Raw genomic sequence first — 13636 nt, 5'->3', positions numbered from 1 at the left:
TTAGCATAAAAATCAAAAATCAAAAATTTAAAAATAAAAATAAAAAATTACTGTTGGAAACCCATGCTCAACCGACAGATTGCTACACTAATCAAGAGAATCCAGTTTCTTAACTGCGTGATTCACTGTTTAACCCACTTTTTTAAGAGGACGATAACTTTCTCCTCTGCCCGTTTTTATATTCCTCCTCTGACACTAGAAATGTTTCATCTGGTAGAAACTCTTTCTTCTGTTTTCTGTGCAATTTTTGCCTTAGTGAACTCCTGCTTGGCCTACGAAACCCACTTGAAGTATCTATCCTAAGACTTCCTTGTATCCCTTACTGAGGACTTCAACTCTGATCTGTTGTTCCTGGGGCAAGAGTAGCATAAAAGCATTTAGATACAGAAAAAGGGATACACGCACACACACACACACACACACACTAAATTGCCATTTTCTGTGTATGTATTTTCTTTTTTTTTTTTTTAGGAAAAAGCACACTGTTTTACTTACTTTGACATCCTCAGTCCTTTTAGGCTTTTAACATACATTGACTAAATAAAGTCCTGAGTAGACTGTCATTTCCCGTCTATGTATTTCCACTGAATGCTCACTATTAACAGTGAGTTATTCCTTCAGCTTCAGCTCTACCAACAACTTTAATGTAAAAAAGTGACTATTACAGATGGAAAGAAACTTACATACCGTCTTGTGCAACACTTGAACCTGAATGATGGGGAAAGGTGATCATCCCTCAAACGAAGCAACTTGCATGCATCTACAGGTGATTGGTGGCAATATCTGTAATGGCCCCTGAACACCAGACTTGTTTCCACGATGATCCAGCAAATGCTGTAGAGGGAAGAGCTGTGTGTTCATCCTGCCCCTCATTAGAGCCCCATCAGAGAAACTAGATTTATGTTTTGTAATAAACCTTGCATAATATCCAGCACACTAATGTATTCTCTTTGCCTTCTCTCTTATCTAATGAAATGTTGTGGTAAAACTGGTTGATCAATTTTGAATCTATGAAGCAGAATTTAATTAACCAATAATGATCCGTAGTTTAGATTATTTTACCAACTTGTTCTATCCCTAACACGTGCTTGGAAATATTCCTGTGTCTCATAGTGCATTTTCAGGTTGCAATAGTTGTATTTCTGTAAGACTACAGCACATTAGTATCTTTTTTTTGTTAGCTGCCCTTATATCTATTTTTAAATGTTCATTCCTAATTGGTTTTTAACTTCATGTTTTTTTCCTCCAAGTTCAGTAAATGTGTTTAAATATTATTTAAGCATCCATAGTACCTCTGTTTAGTTAAAATTGTGCCTTTTGGTGGAATTTCAATGCTAGCGTTTAACAATTCTAAAATGTTTGAAATGCACTCTAATTACTATCACTCCTTGGGATTCTGAGGCTCTGGTGGAGACGAAAAGAAAAGCACCTTCATAAAAAGAAAACCTGAGTTCTCCTCCAGTCTTCATCTCCAACAAGCTCTGAGGTCTTGGACAGTTCATTTAATTTATCTGTTTTCAATGATCTCATCTATTAAGTGATTTGCTATCATTACAAGGTAAAATTCAAAAAATCGATGTTCATCTAAATTAGTTGTCATCGTTATCTTTTTTAGTGAGAAAGTGTAGCGGCCTGTTTAAGTGCCTTGCAACCATGCTGCCTGAGTTTGTCACTTATGAGCCATTACCGCAGGCAAGTGACTCAGATTCCCTGTGCTGGGGCTCTCTCCCCTGCAAAACAGGGGCAACAACGGAATCTATCTGCAGAGCTGTCAGCAGGATCATGTGAGTCATTACCTGAAAAGCACTTAGAACCGGACTAGCAGGCAGTAATTCCTCTTCCTCTCTCATAACTGCCTGCCTATTACCTATTGCTATAATGACACAGATTTACTAAGAAGCAGCCAATTCACAAGTTTTGTGTTATAGCTGGAAATAACTTGGAGACAGAAAGAGAGAGAAAAAAGAGAGAACTTCACAGGGAGAGGAGTCAGTGTATGCACACTTTTCCCCGTGGTCAGATGGAGTTTGTGCTGCTGGGGATTAAGCACATGATGCGGGTTCTTAAGAAGGCAGCTTCGGCACCGTAATGAACAACCGCAGACATCAATACACCTGAAGAAAGCAATCCTGACCTCTGCATGCCCCACCCTTGCTACTTGGAGCTTTTATCCCAGCTCTCAAATATTGCCTTCTTTTTATTCCTTTTAAAGTCAATAAAAACTTCAAAGATCTTTTTAGAGATGTGGATTTAGTCTGTAAAATCCATTCATTTCAATTTCTATGTTTTAAAAATTAAAAAGACAATTATAGCCTCATGGTCATTATGCATTCAGGTCTTAACACATCCTTCAAGATATTTTAATATAAATGTTTAAATTCTTTCTTCTAAAGAAATGGATAACTCTATCGATAACCAAAATATAATTCTCTGTTCCTGAGGACTCAGCATATGCCAGCTGTATCCTAAAGGGTTTAAAAGCATCCTCTAAGTTAACTAGCAGAACAATCCTTGTTGGTTTTCTTATCTGCATTTTTCCAATGATGGTTTGGAAGTTCAGTGATGTAAGTAATCAGTCCAATAATAATAATAATAATAATAATAATAATAATCTGTAGTAAGTAGGTTGTGGATCATGGTTCAATACCTCATTTGCCTAATTTAAAAGTTTCAGATCTCAAACGATGTCCTCATAGCAGCTCATCTCCTTCAAAGGGATAATGTCTCTCACTCTACGAACTGATTCAGACTCAGTGGACAAATGTAAATGGGAAATGGTCTTGGCGGTTGCTTCTCTTTGTGCCGGACAGAAACAATAATTCACACTCAAGAAGTACACTGAGAAGCAGCTTCCCAGTAGTCGTCAAGATTCAGGTTTCTGACACAGTGTGTGTGTGATTGGTGACCAGAGGACTGAGCGAGCTCCAGGGTGCTTAGTCTGATTTCTACATGTTCTGAGACATCAGCTTACTAGCAACGAGGCGACCCATTGTAGAGAAAGTGACATTGTTCTTGTCAAAGCGATCACTGATTTTCTCTCCGATTTCTGTGGGAAGTTGCAGGAAAGATTTCTATTTCCTACAACATGGGGAAGAAAGCATTTTGAGATGGATCTCTGTGTTTCAGAAACACAATATTGGGAGGGAAATGAAGTCTCATAGAGAATGATCAGAGTATTCTTCAAACAATTTCTGAGATTTCCTAAGACAAAATGGCTTAGGAGAAAGGAAATAACAAAGTCAAAATTGCTTTCAGTTGTCTGAAGACAAAGAACTTATAAAAGTAACTGCATTAGAAGAAAGTAAATATTTTGGTTCTGCATATCACTATTTACAGTGTGATTTGTTAGATGCTTACATTTGCTTATATCCTATTAGAAAGCTTTTTAGATCCAAGAGGTCAAATAAATTGTCAGATCTTTGAAGTCACAGAGGAATGAAATGTGTTTTATTCCATAAGAATTGCTACCTGTAGCCAAAGGAGTATAATACCAAAATGTGAACCATTAGGCAAAAAAAGTGTTTTTGTTAAATCTTTGTTCTTCCCTCTTGTCCCTGTCCGTGACCTGAAATACTAAGGAATAAACATTTTTTTCTGTATGGATTCACAGTTATTTCTAGAGGGAGTCTCACGAAGGCTTTCTGGATTACATCTCAAATCCGTTCAGGATAGCGTTCATGAAAATCTGAGACGCAATGTGTTTTCAGGTGTGGAAGACATAGACCAGGGTAATTTGGGAAGCTGCCTATTTTGTTTTTCAGTTGAGGAGAATTCCTTCTGCCTGTCGTTACGAGTGCTTGAGTACCCTCATCATCTTTAGGTCAAAAATGCATTTTTAAACAGAGCCCAAAGGCTCATTTACAGGACATAATAGAAAGCAACAGCTGGGAAGACATTGTTAATGTCTACAGGGTAATTAAAATGAGTTCTCAAGACAAGCACACAAACTGAAATACATATTTATTTGAGAACTCACGGTGGTTTCCAAAGAGCTCTTAGGGGCTGTCAGGTAAATAGCAGCCTAAATAGAAAGGAGGATGTAGTACAATGTGTGACAGGCAGTGAAAATGTTGATTCCTTTCCGTGTGTCTGATGTGTTCCCCGGTGGCACTCATGGTGTTAGTTACACTTTGTTTCCTCTGCCTATGCATTAACAAGTTTTCACATTACTTTTCTTTAGGTAATCGGGAAAATTTGCATGTTAGATTTTAACCCATTGACAACTAGGAAGGAAGAACAGAATTCATTAGTGGGGCATACAAAGATTAAGTAAATAAGCAGAATGGATATTTATAAATCTGTCAAAGGCAACTTCAGAAATGAATTTCCTACTGCCAAGGAGAAAGACATGTTTTAACTGTAAACTATTGAGTGTTCCTTTGACCACCAAATGCACTCATCAAACTCATCCAATCAGACAGGGTGTTTAAAGGAGTATTTGTGCAGAGTTTCCAACAGCTTTTTTAAAGAATTGGACCTTTTCCTACTGTTTATACCCACCATAAACCCCCTGCCCATCTTACCCCAAAGGTGACTGTCCTAAGTAGGCACAGGCTGCTGCTTCTGTATCTGTTTCCCTTCTCTCTGTCCATGTCTTATGCTACATGGTTGCAACTTGTGCCCTCAGGATGAAGAAATTAATTTGTAATTTTGGCTGTGATTTTCTGGGATAGCTCTGGTTCGATTTCTCTCTTTCCTCACAGAAGATATGCTGACCACTGTTTTAAGTTCAATGAATTCAAAATTCTTCCCCTGTCAGGGGTTCCTATTGGCATCAATCCTATTCATGTTAAAGATATGATGATGTTATCATCAATCTCCTTGGCTTAAAATTCTCAAAGATAACTCTTAAGTGCTTTTCCTTTGCATCCCGTGTTCTACCTATCTCCGATAGTTTCCTGCCAGTGTTCTGTGCAACTGTACCAGCATTTCACTGTCAAACCCACAACAGATTAAGCCATTATGACCTCCAGTTTGTACTTTGATCTTAGAATTTGCCTTTAGAATTTTTTTCAGATTGAAATATAAGACCGTTTTCAAAAGTATGCCATTTATCTTCTAATAAATGAATAATAAGTACAAATACTTCTAATCCTAGAACTTGAGAATTTAATGTAAACTTGTCTGAAATATTTACTGCAATGAGTTTGGTTGCTGGCTCTTTTTTTTTTTTTAATATTTTATTTGATAGTTAGAGTTACAGACAGTGAGAGGGAGAGACAGAGAGAAAGATCTTCCTTCCGTTGGTTCATTCCCCAGATGGCCACCATGGTTGGCGCTGCACCAATCTGAAACCAGGAGCCAGGAGCTTCTTCTGGGTCTCCCACGTGGATGCAGGGGCCCAAGGACTTGAGCCATCATTCTACTGCTTTCAGGCCATAGCAGAGAGCTGGATCAGAAGAGGAGCAGCCAGGCCATGAACTGGCACCCATATGGGATGCCGGTGCCGCAGGCGGAGGATTAACCTACTGTGCCAGGGCACCGTAAGCTGGCTGGCTCTTTGAAAAGTACGGCATTCTGATAACTACACAAAGTAGATGATGAGGCAGAGTATATCTTCCAGTAATAAAATATGGGATATATTCATTTATACCAGAAAATTAATTTGCCATAATCCTTTCAAATTTGAGGCGGTCACAATTGACATAGAGTAGGTAAAAAGATTTTTAAATGTTAAGAAACTTTTTACTTGAGATTGTTAACCGGAGTCTGGGTTGAGATAAAGCAGCCTGTGTAAGAATGAAAAATTTCTGCTGCACCAGGTACTAATGAGAGTCAAGTGTATGATGGCTCATGGAGACACTGATTGGTACAGAAGTGTGAAATGTTAGGTGAATCACTGCATGTCCTATTCGAAGTCCCACAGAAATATGTGAGTCAAATGAATCCAACGTAGTCCTAGAACACCGGATGAAGTTGAAAAGGTAGAATTACCTTTAAAACTATTTTGGAGGAAAAGAAAAAATGTCATGTAATTACAGTTTCAAATAAAAAACGGCATTTATGTATTTATTTTAAACATTTATTTATTTACTTTAAAGGCAGAGTTACAGAGAGGGAGATGGAGATGCAGATAGCGAGGTTTTCTGTCTGCTGGCTCGCTCCCCAAATGGTCTCTATAGCCAAGGCTCCATCAGGCTGAAGCCAGAAGCCTGGAACTTCATCTGTCTGCGTCTCCCATATGCGCGCGTGAGCCCAAGTACTTGGGCCATCTTCTGCCCCGTTCCCAGGAGCATTAACAGGGATTTGGGTTAGAAGTGGAGCAGCCAGGACTGTTGTGGGTAGCTGCTGAACACATGTACCACAACTCCGATCATTATTTTAAAACAGTTTAAAAAGACAGGTGCCAACTAGGCTATAATGATCAAAATAAGGCATGTACAGGTCAGTCTGTGATCATGTTTGGATCAGGGGAGAGATAGTTTATCAGTGATAACCGTATCTTGTCCTCAAATCTGATTTCTAGATAAAATGAAATAAAATAACTAATCAACAAATCACCATTTTTCCTGAGGCTTTTCAATACAGCATTGGCCACCCATTCCTTAATCATCCAATGGAGACAGCTAACACACGCTAAAACTCAACTTTCCATCCCTGGACCCTCCATAGTTCTTCCGGGGCATGTGATCACTTGCGGTATGGAAGCTGTAAACCTACCATCTTTCTGACCACAGAGAAGTCCCTGATTATTGGTGGGCTTCAACATCCACAAATGGTGAAGACTAGGAAGGCGTTTCAGCCTCTTTCAGCCTCAGTGATGCGAATAGGATTTATGCACGTCCCACATTTAAAAATTACAGAAAAGCAATCAGAGTGAAAACTTCAATATAAGCAATAAAAAGTAGATAGATCAGAATTCCGACTTGTAATATGTGCATAATAATATGTTTTAAATTTGATTAAGATTTCATTATCTTATATGAGGGACATCAAACAGCTTATGGAAAATGGAATTAAAAGATAAGTTTATTCTTCTGCAAATTTTTGAAACTCTTGCCTACATCTTTTTCATGATACACAGTTCCCATGAACTTTTTGAAGACTCCCTTATATGTATAAAATAAAAGTCTAGTATGGAATCATACTTTTTTTTTTTTTTTGACAGGCAGCGTTAGACAGTGAGAGAGAGAGAGACAGAGAGAAAGGTCTTCCTTTTTCTGTTGGTTCACCCCCCAAGTGGCCGCTACAGCCGGCGCGTTGAGGCCAGCATGCAGATTCGAAGCCAGGAGCCAGGCACTTCCTCCTGGTCTCCCATGCGGGTGCAGGGCCCAAGCACTTGGGCCATCCTCCACTGCACTACCGGGCCACAGCAGAGAGCTGGACAGGAAGAGGAGCAACCATGACAGAGGCCAGTGCCCCGACTGGGACTAGAACCCGGTGTGTCTTTGTCGCAGGTGGAGGATTAGCCTAGTGAGCCACGGCACCAGCCATGGAGTCATGCTTTCTTAGAGGTAACACAAACTACTTGTGTTACTAGGTGCTGGAGGTGAAAATGCATACAAAATGTGCAGTTGCTACTCTCAGTGAACTTCCCTGAGAATTTAACATAAATAGACAGTTACAGGCCGTTATGAAGTATAACAGTGAATGTTCTAATATAACGGAGGATTCCCTGAGCAGGTCAGCACAGGCAACCTGAGGGTTCCAAAGTTCAGCAAAAGTTTTGAAGGAGAAATGGGCCTTGGGCACAAGAATAGGTTGATAGGGCGTCTATTTCTAGTTGTTAAAGAAATCTCCACACTGTTTTCACAGAGTCTGCACTGATTTACATTCTCACCGACAATGTATAATTATTACTCTTTCTACACATCTTGGCCAGGATTTGTTACTTTTTTTATAGATTGATTTACTTTTCTTGAAAGTCACAGATACACAGAGAAAAAGAGAGGCAGAGAGAGAGAGAGAGAGAGAGAGAATTCTTCCAACCGCTGGTTCACTCCCCAGATGGCTGCAAAAGCTGGAGCTGTGTCGATTTGAAGCCAGGGGCCAGGAGCTTCCTCTGGGTCTCCCATGGGGGTGCAGGGGCCCAAGGACTTAGGACATCCTCCACTGCTCTCCCAGGCCACAGCAGAGAGCTGGATCGGAAGTGGAGCAGCAGAGACTTGAACTGGCGCCCACATGGGGTGCCGGCACTGCAGGCAGCGGCTTTACCCACTATGTCACAGCACCTTCTCCTACTCTATCTTTTTACTATTAGTCATTCTGATAGGAGTGAGGCGATATCTCATCATTGTTTTGATTTGCATTTCTCTGATGTCTAGTGATATTGAGCAATTTTTTCATATATTTGTTGGCCATTTGCATCTTTGTTTAAAGATTTATTTATTTATTTATTTGAAAGTCAGAGTTAGAGAGAAGGAGAGGCAGAGAGAGAGAGAGAGACAGAGAGAGAGAGAAAGTCTTCCATCCTTTGGTTCACTCCCCAGTTGGCTGCAACAGCCAGAGCTGCGTCAATCTGAAGCCAGGATTCAGGAGTTTCTTCCAGGTTTCTTAAGCAGATGCAGGGGCTCAAGCACTTGGGCTATCTTCTACTGCTTTCCCAGGCCATAGCAGAGAGCTAGATTGGAAATGGAGCAGCCGGGTCTAGAATCGATACTCATGTGAGATGCCAGCATTGCAGGCGGTGGCTTTACCTGCTATGCCACAGTGCCAGCCCCCATATCTTCTTTTGAAAACTGTCTATTGAAGTCCTTTGCCCATTTCTTAATTGGGTTGGTTGTTTTTGTTTTTGTGTTGTTGTTGAACTTTTTAAGTTGCTTATATGTTTTGGATGTCAATCCTTTGTCAGATAGGTAGCTTGCAAATCTTTTTTCCATTCTGTTGGATGTCTCTTCACTCCATTGATTGTTTCTTTTGCTGTGTAGAAGCTTCTGAGTTTGATATAGTCACATTTGTTTAATTTTTATTTTGTTTCTTGTGCTTTGAAAGTCTTGTCCAAAAAGTTGCCCCTAATACCAATGTCTTGGTGTGTTTCCCCTGCATTTTCTTCCAGCAACTTTGTAGTATCAGGACTTAAGGTTATGTCCCTGATCAATCTGATAATCCAATCTTTTAATTCCATTTTTCAGAAACTTTGAAAATACCCTTATATTGGAATACAGAATTATTTTTTAAAATGCAGTCTGCTGGGGCCAGTGCTGTCCTGCAGCAGATTAAAGCCCCAGCCTGCAGCACTGACATCCTATACGGTCCCTGGTTTGTGTCCTGGCTGCTTGTCTTCTGATCCAGCTCTCTGCTATGGCCTGGGAAAGCAATAGAAGATGGCCCACCTCCTTGGGCTCCTGTACCTGTGTGGGAGACTCAGAAGCTCCTGGCTCCTGGGCTCAGATCAGCTCATCTCTGTCCTTGTGGTCATTTGGGAAGTGAACCAGTGGAATGGAAGACCTCTCTCTCTCTCTCTCTCTGGCTGTTTACAGCCCTTGATGAATAAGTTTGACTAGAGAGAGGGAAAGAGAGAGAGAAATAGGGATGGACTGAGTAGTGTTCTTTAAGAAGGAACTCAGATAATGAAGTCATATAAGAAAAGGAATGAATTTGGGATACGCAATTATGGGCCTGGGTTTGTGTCCTGGCTGCTCCACTTCCAATCCAACTGCCTGCTAATGGCCTAGGAAAAACAGCAGAAGATGGCTCAAGTGGTTAGGCCCCTGCCACCCACATGGGAGACCTGGAGGAAGCTTCTGGCTTCCGGCTTCAGCTTGATACAGCCCTGGCTGTTGCAGCTGTTTGGGGAGTGAAGCAGTGGATGGAAGACCTCTCTCTCTCTCTCTCTCTGCCTCTCCCTCTTCATATGTAGCTCTGACTTTCAAATAAATAAATAAATAAATAGACCTTAAAAAGAAAGGACAGTACAGACTCTGTATCTGTGGCTCCAGATATGAAGCAGTACAAATTAGCTTTATGTTACACACTGAACAAAGGAGCTTCAGTGAGCAAAGAGGAAGAGGGAGGTTAGTAGAGAAGAGAGTGGAAGAAACAGAATTAGATGGGCATGTGGCCTTTTGCATACCATCTGCAGTCTAACCTGTTTCAGAGGGAGAGTGAACGTAAGCAAGAATGAGTAGGCACAGATTGTTCACTATTACCAGCACCACAATTTTCAGCAACATTTCTGCAGAGCTTGAGATTTTTACAGCAAAACTGTTAGAACAAACACTCCCAAACAATCTTCAACCACCTCAATCTAACACTCAATTAATTTTAAACATTGGTATAAAGTCTATTTAAACAAATAGACAAAGGCAAAATGATCCCACGTATGCCTCTATAATGTGCTTAGCCTCTCTGGTAAAAGTATGACCGGGAAGCCAAATGGCTTTCAAATGTAATTCCATTTCTAATGGTGATCTTGTCACATCTGGCACGGGGACACTGCCGTAAAGCAGGGAAGGTCTCTAGAGTCTTCTACAGCTTATGGAGTCTAAAGGCAGGGACCAGTAAATCCACAGAAATTCTTTACCCTTGAGAACTGTTGAGGACGATCCTCACCCCTACCCCACCAAGAATATTGACAACCTGTAAGCCTGGTCAGGGGGAATAAAGATTTCATGGTAGGATCTGGAAAAACTGAGAGCAAGGCCTAGGGGAATGGGAGGCGTGGGCTGAAGTTCTCTCGCTGCAATATCATTTGTAGCTTTAGAATACGAGGCTGCTCTCTGCCCTTCCTTCATGTCACTTCCTGTGCCATAGTCCGTCAGATACCTGTGGTCGTCCCCTTTCCTTTTATAACAGCAGACATTGGACTCACCAGTGTTAGCTTCTGGAATGAGGCGTTTGTCCAGTGCATCCAGAATGGCACAACAAATAGGTTTTAGCTCAGTCTCAGCCATTTGCTAATATTTTGGAATCATTTTCAGTTTGTCTTCTTCCCCCTGGGTTCGTTCTGTTCCATGCTGCTGATTATTCTCCAGTGGGCTCTTTTAGGTTCAATCACAGTTTTATAGGGAACAGATGGGAGGTTTCTTTCTTCAACTCTCAGCCCTCCCTCCTTCCCTGCTGTTTTCTTCATTGCTTCTAGCAGCTCTTCGTATGGCTCACCTTGTTCTGCCAGCCTCACCTGGTCCAATCAGATCATCCATGGTGGCAGTGGCTCCTGCAGGGTCTACATGGCAGACAGAAGCTGAAAAGATCTCCAACTCTCTCAGCCTCTCGCCCCGTGTTGGGGCAGCCAAAACTCTATTGTAAGATGTGGAAAATCTGGTCACATTTCTTTGCTGTGGGGGAAGGATTAGAGGAGTTACATTTGCAGAAGGGAGAGCAGACCAAGGATGGAGACTTGATGCTCAAGGAGTGGATGCAGTGGAATTCAGAATGGTGGTGGGTGGTTTTCTCAGGTATTATATTGTAGTAATTAAAAGAATAGGCTCTGGAGTTCGTTAATCTTTGCTCTGCATTTTAGCTGTGCCACTAATCACGCAACCTTGACTAATTTGCTGAATTATAATAACACCTCCCTCAAGTCAGTTATTATCACATTTCAATACGGTGGTGCAAGTAGAATTCTCTGAGACAGAAATTAGCAACAGAACTTTGAGAGAGTTTTGTATAAAGTGAAAGAAGGCACATCAGCAAAGAACAAATGATAGAGAAATGTATGTGTGTGAATTCTGAACTGAGAAAGTTTCTTCTTAAGTCTTCTCCGTGTCCAGTTTATTCTTCTCCCTTTCCTTGTTCTTTACCCACCTCCTGCTCCTCTCCTGCTCCTGCTGCTGCTCTTATTAAAGAGACACAGGAGTATAAAAGGCAGATTCATTCAGGATCAGGGATTACTTTCTGAGTGTGACATAGGGCAAGTGGCTTAAGGGTATTAACAAAAAAGACTTAGCTTAAATGGTGAAAAGGTGGAAGAAAGAAATTTGTAGATTAGACAAAAAGGATGGCTTAAAATATCCTTGAAGAACAAGATGTAGGAGATGAGGGTGAAAAGAACTCTGTGGATAGGCATTAAAATCAGAGTAAAAGATACAGATTAAGATTTCATGGATGGCGTGACTGGTGGGTTATGATAAACTTGGCAACAATCTATGTGAAGAGAAGAATTGAAGTTCCAATTTGAAAGGATTTGAGAAGTAAGCATTATTTATGTCAGTTAGATGGTCACATGAACCATGTGTCAACATCTTAAATGAGTCTTGAAAGGTAACAAAATTGAAAGAGACAATGAGGGCGAGTATTTGGCACAGTGATTGACACACTTCTTGGGATGTCTGAATCCCATATCAGAGTGCCCAGGTTCAAGTCCCGGCTCCACTTCCGATTCCAGCTCCCTGCTAATGTGCGCCCTGGAAACAGCAGATGATGACTCAAGTACTTGGGTGCCTACCACCCACAAGGGAGAGCTGGAGACAGCTTCCGACTCCTGACTTTGGCCTGGCCAGCCCCAGCTGTTGCACATTTCCACATTGGTATCCTACACGTGCTCAGAGTGGAACCTTTTTTTCTTTCTTTTTCTGCTTTCTTACCCTCACAATCTGACTTTTTTGCTTCCCGCTGGTGCTTCTAGGATCACCTCCCAAACAAAACAGGTTCCATGTGCCTTCAGTTCCTTGTGAAACTAAGACCACACGGTAGCAAACGCCAACCCTCCTCATATTCCAAAGGCAGGAGCCAGGTCACTTACACAGGACTTGCAAAGGAGCAGGTAAGAACAATTTTTATCCTTAGTTACCAGACTATAAGGACAACGTAGGGGGCCAGGAGTGGGCCTGGTGATAGAGTGAGAATCCCTTTAGAGAGAGTGGCAGGTGTGCCTAGATGGATCCTTCAGGGTGCAGGGTTGCGTTCTGCTTCTCCTGGCCTCAAGTCTGATGGTTGGGGTTCCTGAGACATCTAAACAGCTATCTAGATTTCCAGGGAAGTCTGTGCGACACAGAAGCTTAGCTGTGCTTGTTCGTGTTGTGATGGATGTGTGAGGTGTGGCCTTGAATGGCCTGCATGCACACCCAGTATTTCTGGAGGCACAGCATGTAGGTTTCTCATGGTCCAGGAGGTTCTCTGTAAGAGTGAGCTGGCCTTGAGCCTCCGTAAGAGTCTTCTGCTCTGTGGGGGTGAGGAAAGTCTGCCCAGTGCACCTCAGGGAGACCCCTGAAATCATTTGGCTTGGCCCTGCCTAGGCAATCATAGGTGGGACTTGGAACTCCATAAATCGGTAGCAGGCTAACTTTTTTTTTTTTTTTTTTTTTTGACAGGCAGCATGGACAGTGAGAGAGAGACAGAGAGAAAGGTCTTCCTTTGCCATTGGTTCACCCTCCAATGGCCACTGTGGCCGGCGCGCTTCAGCCAGTGCACCACGCTGATCCGATGGCAGGAGCCAGGTGCTTCTCCTGGTCTCCCATGTGGGTGCAGGGCCCAAGCACCTGGGCCATCCTCCACTGCACTCCCTGGCCACAGCAGAGAGCTGGACTGGAAGAGGGGCAACTGGGACAGAATCCGGTGCCCCGATCGGGACTAGAACCCGGTGTGCCAGCGCTGCAAGGCGGAGGATTAGCCTAGTGAGCCACGGCGCCTGCAAAGCAGGTTAACTTTTAAGTCGATCATTTTGTATGACCTGCAAATGATCTAACTACCTGAATGGGGCAGAGACAAAGGTTCTCCATCCTTGAAGGAACACAGGGAATTCAGCAACTTTAAGGAG

At 42.0% G+C, this 13636-nt stretch overlaps 1 pseudogene; it reads right to left on the bottom strand.

The window, feature by feature from the left end:
* LOC100347013 (14-3-3 protein epsilon-like) overlaps positions 1-12593 on the bottom strand; it is a 132881-nt pseudogene extending 120288 nt beyond the window's left edge.
* Between the last annotated feature and the right edge of the window lie 1043 nt (positions 12594-13636).

Source organism: Oryctolagus cuniculus, chromosome 8, assembly GCF_964237555.1.
Source record: "Oryctolagus cuniculus chromosome 8, mOryCun1.1, whole genome shotgun sequence".
Taxonomy (NCBI): Eukaryota; Metazoa; Chordata; class Mammalia; order Lagomorpha; family Leporidae; genus Oryctolagus; species Oryctolagus cuniculus.
Note: the sequence above shows the minus strand (reverse complement) of the source record. Positions and strands in the feature narration are given on the sequence as shown.